This window comes from Galendromus occidentalis, unplaced genomic scaffold (genome assembly GCF_000255335.2).
Source record: "Galendromus occidentalis unplaced genomic scaffold, Mocc_1.1 scf7180000075389, whole genome shotgun sequence".
Taxonomy (NCBI): Eukaryota; Metazoa; Arthropoda; class Arachnida; order Mesostigmata; family Phytoseiidae; genus Galendromus; species Galendromus occidentalis.
Window position 1 is genome coordinate 582,958 of NW_003803379.1, and position 9,144 is coordinate 592,101.

Below are 9,144 nucleotides of genomic sequence, written 5' to 3' on the forward strand. Positions count from 1 at the left end.
CTCCGTTCGAGCTCTTACAGAGAAAATATATGAATCTCGAGCGCTCCCGGTGTTGCACCGAAAAAAGTGAAAACTCCCTGAATAGAAGGTGAATCAGTTTGGGTGTCTGGGAGGGGGGCAGCTCAATCCCGGAATTGATTGGAGAACCCCGACCAGGAAATCGGCGGATATTTTGAGTCGATACAGTTCAGTTCATTCAGCCAACGGACCTTTTGTTGCGTTATATTCGGACAATCGGAAACGAGCCTCATCTGCCGCCCTGACGGCCTTTCCGGTGGGCGGGCGGATTGCCGGGCAGTTTGCGGCTGGCATGGAATCATCGGTTGTTTGGATGCGCTTTCGGGAGCTTTACGCGCTCCCTCCTCCTTCGATGGACTGTTCCTTGGATGGTTCAAAGGTCGTAGCACCCGGATCTGAACCAGAGTGGCTCTTCCCTGGGAGTGGAATGCGAAGATTCTAAACCCCCACGTGTCGATCCGCTGGCGATGATAGCCCTGATCTCGCTACGAAACTCTCCATCGGAGTCGATTCTGGGCACCCCTCGATGAGCGGGGTGTGGGGATTTTCCCGGTGTTTGTGATCGGAGTATGCCGTCTCTCTCATTCACCGTTAGCTCCCATCCGAGATGGGGTTTGTTAAGATATTGCCGTTTTCCCGGGCTAGAGGTTCAGGGAAGTCAGGACAGGTGGGGGGGGGCGGTGGCGGGATATGCACAACGAATGAGGAAAGTCTTCGCTCCATTTGATAATTCACTCTCTGATTGGGGCGCGATCGAATGTTCATCAGTTTCGTCGTCATAGGCTGCATGAACGGCCTTGCCTGCTCACTCTGCCTGGCAGTCAGCAAGCGAGCTTCAGCCCGATTGCTTTCTCGGCAGCGATAAAAGCGATCAAACGCACGGCATCAAAATCCACTTTGCTGCCATCGGCGTCGCCGCTGCTTCTGCTGCTCGCTTCGCTTTTGCTTTCTCGCTAACAGCGGCGGCAATCAATGATGAAATGTGAGGCCTTCACAAGCCTCCGGAATCAAACCTCGGGTTGGGTTTGTTGTTGGCTTGTTTTGTTCGGCTCGTTTTGTTTGTCCTCTTCATGCAGCAGCCTGGAAGCCAGTCAGTCGACCGACCGTCCAGACAGGCCGACAGACTTACGAACGTTCGGTCGGTCGGTCAATCGGATGACAATGAAGCTCAATGATCTTGGCGGCGGCCGCCGCAACAACAGCAACAACAAAACGAAGTAACAACACAAACCCGTCGCAATGACGAGCGAGCGATCGACCGCTCGGCCGATTGATCGCCTACCTGCCCGTCTTATTCCACATTGAACTGAATACGAGCTCTGGGTGACTGTCGGCAGCATCGATCGACGTAGCTTTGTCGATGGACGGATCAGAGCTTAGCCTTCAACGGAAAACGCCTTTGACACCGTTGTCCAAGCCGCTGCCGCAGATCCTCCCGGGTAGATATTTTGAGTCGAACTCAACGACTATTACGTGACGTCGATCGAAGCTGGCTCGCTCCGATTTTTAATGATGCCTCGAAAGCTGGACTGTAACGAGAGCTGGATCTTGAGCTGATGATCTCCTTCCTCCTTCGGCATTTGTTTTCCTCCGCTCATGCTGGTGTAACCCCTGCTTGACCAGTCTGGCTTTTCGTATTGAAATCCACAGGAGAAAAGCTCCTCGTCCTCGATTGTCGGAGGGAGTTCCTGGACCATGCGAGGGGAGATACGTACAGTCACACGAAGGTGGGAAACGACAGACGATCGACGCCTCGAACTGCGAGGAAAAGGAGATTCTGTTCTCGGTCGTTCATGTCTTGACTGGACCATGTAGGCTTCACGTCGTTTTCTCTTTCATTTTTTTTTGTACTTTCCTCCGTTGATGCTCCGTCGAAAACGTTCAAAAGAAGGAGCGTCGAGAAAACGAGGAGAAGATGACGGGGACGATGGAGGAAAAACGGCGACGTTACGGACGTAACGACGACTCGGAGATGGGGCAAAAGGCGGTAGGCATCTGTACAAGCGAGCAACCGGTTTGACAGGATGAACCCGTCGGAGCAAAAGCATGCGAGCCAGGCAACGAGCCGAAGCAGCAGTTCACGGATGGAGCGGTGCGTCGATCGGCTTGTCTAGGGATCAATCGATCGTCGGAAAGCCCATCGGCAATCCGGGTAAAAGATGATAGAAAACGACGAAGAGCAGTCACCGGTCGGATTAACATCACCGCATCACCCTAATTATCGAATTAAGACTAATCACGACGTGGGATGAGCACCGATCGACTGCAAACACAAGCAATAACGACGCCAACTACAGCAATCACTTTCGGTTTCGTTGTTCAGTAGTCAGTGGAATCGCTCACACTCTATGCACGCTGGGCAGGTACTTGATGAGCACCCACGACGAGTAGCCGCAAAGTACCGCTAAGGGGTGGAAATTCGTCGTGGAGCAGAGGATGTCGAAAGTCTGAGCATGGGATCTGACGTTCTGCCGCAGTCGAGAACGTATTGATGATACTGCCGTTGAAGAATTCCATTACGGATGTAATCCATCCAGCAAAACGAACGATTCTTCTTAGGGAATGACGAGTCCGACAAAAGCCGGGCGAGGATCTCCGATCCCGTCTCGCCTGGGCTCGAGCGAGGTCGGGTCTTGAACTCATGAGAAATCTCAACCTTCGAGGTGAAAAGGAAGAGAGGAGGGGTCGAGCGAAGCGGGTCTTGACAGAGAAAAGCGATGATGTTTCATCTCCGCTCATCGGTTAGCGTTCCCATAGCTCCTGCAAAAACGAACATTAGCGAAACGCGGTAGCCGCGTTAAGAAAGTAATGGAGGATTTCGCTGCGTGGCTCTACCGCCTCCCACCTACCTTGGTTTCTATCGCAGAAAAAAACCGCCTGAAGAAGCATGGAGCAACAACAGTAAGCATCAGTTATCGGCGGAGAAACAAAACAAGCTCAAGAACAACCGATGCCGGCCGGCAAGAGACCTATTATCAAATATTAAGTGCCGACCCAAGGAGACAGGCGGCTATTCGACCGGGGAATCTTTCACCGTATTATCTATTCGCAAGAAAGTGAGTTCGGCGGCTCCCCCAAAAGTGACTTTTACTCCCAATTAGATGTGTCCCAGGTTTGGGGATGAGTACTGCAGATACGTGAGACGAAACCCGACGCAAACTAGGCGGAGTTGCATCGAACAGTAAGACGATGAAACGAGCCAGAGCGACGGTTCCGATTTCTCCTCAGCTAGAGACCCCTCCGAAGCCCACGACTAAGCTACGGACCATTTGCGATGTCCTTTGAAAAGTACTAGTCGGTGGCTCCGCCAGACGGAGGATATTTTCCACTTTTCCATTGACCAAGCCCTCCCACTCAGAATAGCAAGAAATTCTGAGGCGTTCCGGCTGGACGATCGCAAGTTATGTCCGATGTATTTCCCACAGAATCATAATTAGAATTAAATCTATTTCACCGAGCTTCGGGACTCTCGAGAACGGGAGCCGGGACCTCCGAGGGGACTCAGGTCTTCCTGCCGGAAGCCCGTGAGCTGAAGCGATCGCTCGAGTCTGGACCTGAATCCTCATCCAGTCACAAATTGCAAAGAGCTTCTGCGCATTCGAAGCTGTTCCTCCCGTTCGGCTCGACCACCTCATTTGCCGGCTTGGACTATATGCTAATGCCTGGCGCTGGCTCAGATCGTTTTGTGCTTGACTCGCAACCTGTGGGCGCAGACCATTAATTTTTCATATTCAACATGCCGCTCGACAAATTGCTGTTTTGTTTTCGTGTTATTTCCTTAGGGGGGTACCTCTGTGAATGTTACACCGCAACGAAAGCCCTTCCCACGTTTCGGGAAGCTCCCGTCTGACAGCCAATCAGTAACTCATTTATTTAGATAGCCAGCCAACGTTCCGCGATTCTTTTTTTTGCGTTACTCGGGAACTTCACTAAATTCAGGACTCATTCCCAAATCCGCTGTTCGGATGTGTTTTTATTACAGGAATCAGGCGCGTGTACATTTGCGTTTCCTGACGACGCGCGAACGCCTCTTCATCTGCTATGATTATCTTGCCGAGCCGCTGGCGATTCAGATGCTGCCGTACCGGTCTGCCGTCGGACTTCCACGTCCTGTTGCCACCGGGCAGACCATCGTTTCACATGCCGCCGACCATGTATCCTGCAGAATGATGGAGGACGCTGTCTCTCGCGTATAAGGATCCCACGGAGATCGAATTCGGAATGAACGACAACTTGTGGGGAACAGAACTGATAAAACCCTCAGGACATGGCGCAACGGGGCACAGGAAACCGAAGCTCACATCACGGCGCGCTTTTTCTCCCTCGTTTGAGTGAGTTCCTCGCCGTTCATTCTGATGGCAGGGGCGATGAAGTCGTTCAAGCGTAGTGTCAGTCTTCCTGTTCGAGTGACTGTCATTCTGTTTGTCTAAACGAGCCGATGTTCGCATGTTGAAGCACTCACTTGTCTCTTATGAAATGTTTAGGGTTGTAAATCCTTTTCTCCCTTTCAGACGGCAGCAACAGCCCTGATGGCGATGCCGGCGACCGCTCGTTCACATTTTGACAACTTCCGTTGGCTTACGCGTTGCGCGACATTTCTCGTCCTCCATTGTGTCGTTCGCTACCGCTCAATCCTTCCTTACGGTGTGGCGGAAGGCTGAATGGAATCATCGGACACGCTCACCCCGCACCTGGTTGGTCACCTCACTGGGGGAAATCGGGAAATCTGCACCAATCTCGCGGTCCGGAGGTGTGGAAGTTTCGCGACGCTGTACGTGACCGTCGAGCTCAATTCCGACAGTGGGCTGAGTCTTCAAAAACGATCTTGTTTGGCACCTTCGAATGAAGTGTTCACTAAGCTCACTTTTCGAAGCTTGGCTTCCCGCTTGCGGTCCGTAGTTTTTTTTTCGACGTAAATCCCCTGTCTGAGTCGCACAGATAGATGAGCGGCGAGCCATATGGAACTTTGAGGGGAGCTACGTAACGGATTCCGAGACTACAGATCTCAGCAGAGCGATTAGAATCTTCTCACCTTCTGTCTCCAGCTGACTCGAGAGTCACGGATTCTTCGACTTAAGAGAATCCGCACCTCGGAGTCTTCCTGAGGAGAGAGTCATCGAATGAGTTCGACGAACTTAAGAATTCGCTTATTCAACTAAATCGGTGGAAGTGTGTGGAACACCAGAGCGTGCCCGCCGCTTCGCTCGCTTCGAAATATCCCGGGGGCATTCATCACAGCGAGGATCGACACGAAAATGATTTCGAAGGAGCTGACCCTGGTTTAGTGTCTAAGTAAGCTTAATCCGTCGTCTCGATTCAATCGTTTCCACTGCAGCTTCGATGATCTCCGCAGGTCATCAGTGACCGCCACACGATGGACTCGAACCAAGCTCATCGGGAAGCAGCTAGAGGAAGCTGCGAAAGCGAATAAGCAAGCAGTCACCGTCCAGCGAGTGGAAGGTCCGAGGAACGCACCCTCGCCACGACGTCGAGGTCCCAGGACCCTCTCGAGACACTCCTCTCCAATTAGGGATTAGTTTGACTGTCATAGACACCCTCTCCTCAAAAGCATTCAATACAATTCCGTTCAATATAAACCCGAAACTTCTCCGAGTCAACGCGACTAGATCTGATGAGTCGACACTTTCAGTACCTCACTCTATGTGATCCTGACGGAGCCCCGCATACACTAGAGATCAGGGAGTTCCCTGTGATCGATCGGAGAGCCCGCAGTCTGAAATCTAAGTTCGGTATCCCATCACGATTTCGATGGTTTCGAAGCTGGAACAGATGAGCTCCGAAACTGAGTGTCCATCGGTCGAGCGACTCAACGCTGTCAGTCCCCACCAAGAATGATGCTGAAGTCGATCATTTCACCCGTAAAGGATTCTGGTCGGCGATTGGCGAACATTGGAAGCTTCCGAAGTTCGAAACCCGAGATGCTACGCACCGTGGAGAAGTTTGAGACCTTCGAGGCCATGATCAGATTCCTATGTAGATAGTAGATGATAATTTGTCCCTCTTCACAACGCATAGCTACCACAGTCTGCGTGAGTCGGGGTTCAAGCCGTCGGATAACCACCATCTTCGATCTGACACCAATTAATTTGTGTCCGGATTTCGTGACTCCGAGAATTCCATCGATCTCCTCAGTAGGTATACGTATATGCCTTTCCCATGTGAACTCATACGGGGGACGCTTTCGAAGCTCCCCATCACGTCGCTTGAAGTCCGTGCTCTTTTTTTCTCAACGGACAACTCGTCGACGAACGAGACCGCATGTTGGTGTGGAACCAGTGATTCAGAAAGAAGAAGTGCGAAACATTCACGGCACAATTGCCTTCGGTGATCGTGATTTCCGTGAACAACGTAGGCCTTCCAAGTTCTCCGACTTTTTGTGTGCTGCAACGAAAACTTATGAAATTTTGTCGTTCATGAATGATAGCTTAACGGCCTTCGGCAGGCTCTCGCTTGAATAAACGCGAAAACTTCGCGCTCTCTTCTTGTTCCATGCCGTCATTCGTCACCGGGAAACGACCGATCTGATTCTCATGGACGGCGACGCGATCCCATTGTGCCTAAATGCTAAACAACGTATAAGAGTGGCACAGTCGAAAAATTCGGCCACTTTCACTTCACGCGGTCGAATAGAGCCGAGCTGAACCCGCCGAACAGACGGATAGACGAGCCGAATTGCATTTGTGTAGCGTACGTTATACACGACAACCTAGACGAAAACGGCAGCAGCGGCGGCAGCTCCGGCAGCTTTTGCCACGCACTAGCCGTGGGAACTGTTGGCGGTGGGAGCATCCGATTCGAGCGTTGTTGTCGATGTCGCCGCCATCGTTCTTGCAGCAATGTTGGGATGAAACACGGCGGACGAGAGACACACACACTTACGAGCACCGATTCGGACGAGCCACTAGAAGTGTACAATTTACGGGGCGAACAGGCGGACGTTTGCGTAATAAAAGATACGCTCCACTGCTGCATGGGGAAAATGCAGACGATAGTCTGCAGAATTAAGGGAGCATCGAGCTAACGAAGTCTCGATCAGGCGTACGTTCGCTCAGGCTGCCAATCGGCGCTCGAAGCTACTGAAGAATAGTACATACGAGTATACTTATCATTGACACATAACTAATGATCGGTGGCGCTGCTATCGCATCCGTGCGGACTGAGAGGTGAGGCTGATCGAGAGCTGCCCTCAGAGGGCTGAGATGAGGCGTCGCATCGATCGCCGTCGAGAAGAACCTACATATTCCGCGTCCCATTATCCCACATTCTTGAAGTCCCTGCCGAAAAACCCGATTGCTCTCGGAACAAGAATCTGGAATGGAGCGAGCGAGGTCTCCTCGTCGCTGGAGCAATAAAAGTCTTCCTTGACATGGAGCGAGATCTCTCGGCTGATTATATAAGGGTGTTTTTCCCCTTAGTAGGCCTCCCAGATTCCTAGAAGGATGCAACCTGTCTGGATGCATTCGACAGTCCTCATATTAGCGGCCAGACGCTGCACCAAGATTCCCGACAGCTGATCCCGAGGTTATCGGGGCGGCAGTGGGAGTTCGGAGCCTGGGGACCTCGTCACCAGAATCTCTCCGGATCCGGGCGAAACGGCCGTCTTCCTATCCCCCCATTATTCATCGATGGTTGACCATCTGAAAAATGAACTTCATTTCATCCCTGACGAAGTGAGTCAGCTCTACACGCAAGAAAGCTTTCTGTCACCCGGCGTTGAGCAGAAACATATTTCCGAATGCTTTCGTTCGCATCTTCCAATGTTTGTCGGCTCAATGCTCCGATGCCTCTACTGGGAAGTCTAATCGCCCGTTCCGTCGGATATTTCGCTGACGTCGATGATAGGAGCACTCGCCGACACAGGAAGATTATTGTTTCCCACAGACGTCTCTCGGTGTCTGTGCTTTCCTCCTACGGATTTGTTTTTTATTTTTTGTTCTCCTGGAGTTTTTGTTTCATTTTTGCTTTGACATCATTGCACCGACTTTCGGTTCGGCCATCTTGTCGCTCTCTTTGTTCCAAGTGCCCTTTGACTCGTCTCCCTCTACATTCAAGAGCGACTTCGGCTTACATGCCTGTTTTCTCCCCGCAACAAATATCATAATGATGACAATAATAAATGTTATTCAGGTCGTTTGCATTACTACTGGATCGCTTTCACTCCCAACGACCGTCTCGCAACGGATCATTGACTTTGGCGATCCACTCTGTCGCATTGTTGACCAGTTGTTGAATGAAATCGTTTTCCGGGCGAGCTTGGAACGGATGACGTCAAGCAATTTTTGTCCCGTGATTCGCAACGACGAAAAGCCATCAACAATGCAGCACCGGCCGCTCCGCTGCTACCGAGTGCGTCAACAGCTCGAACAGCACCAGCGAACAATCCGCGAAACGTTGCTTCACTCCATGGAATCATGAGTTTGTGAACACAAGGCTTCTGACCGGGGTTTCCTTTCGAGATTTGAGAGCCTTTTACACCGTTTACTCTTCTCTTTCGCGCCACCATGTGGATGAAACGAAGGACGTTTTGAGAAATCCTGACCGTTTGCTGTCAGATACTGCGAAAAAGCACGGTGCCTATGACTCCGTGCGATCGCATCATGTCGCTTCGGAGCGTGCCCATGATGGGACGAAATCACCATCCCGAGTCGCACCGAGTGCTCACAAGCTCGCCGGAGTCGGAAGCAGCGGCAGGATTGTTTTCGGTTGCTCTAAAACAGGTGGGGAAGCCAAATGGCAATGTTTGCACCGGTCGGCGACGCCGCCGTCGCCGCTCCTGATTGCCAACGCAAAGTTACAGAAGCGTTGGTGGCAGCGCAAGAAACAGGCGATGGAATTCAAACAGCTGTACGCGTCGCTTTCAAGTAAAAATGAAGAGAAAAAGCGAACAATTCTTTTCCTCCCGGTAGCTCGCTCCATCTCTCCGCGTCTGCCTGGAGAACTTCAAACCGTGAAGGGAACGTCGTGCGACAACAAACAGACTTATGGATGAGCGAAATTCGACGCCTTCGACGACACTAAAAACGCAACGCATATCAAATCCAAATGGGCAAAAAAAGGTGCTGCTGCCAGCCGCAGGGAAGTAGCGCGAATCATTTTGAATACGGG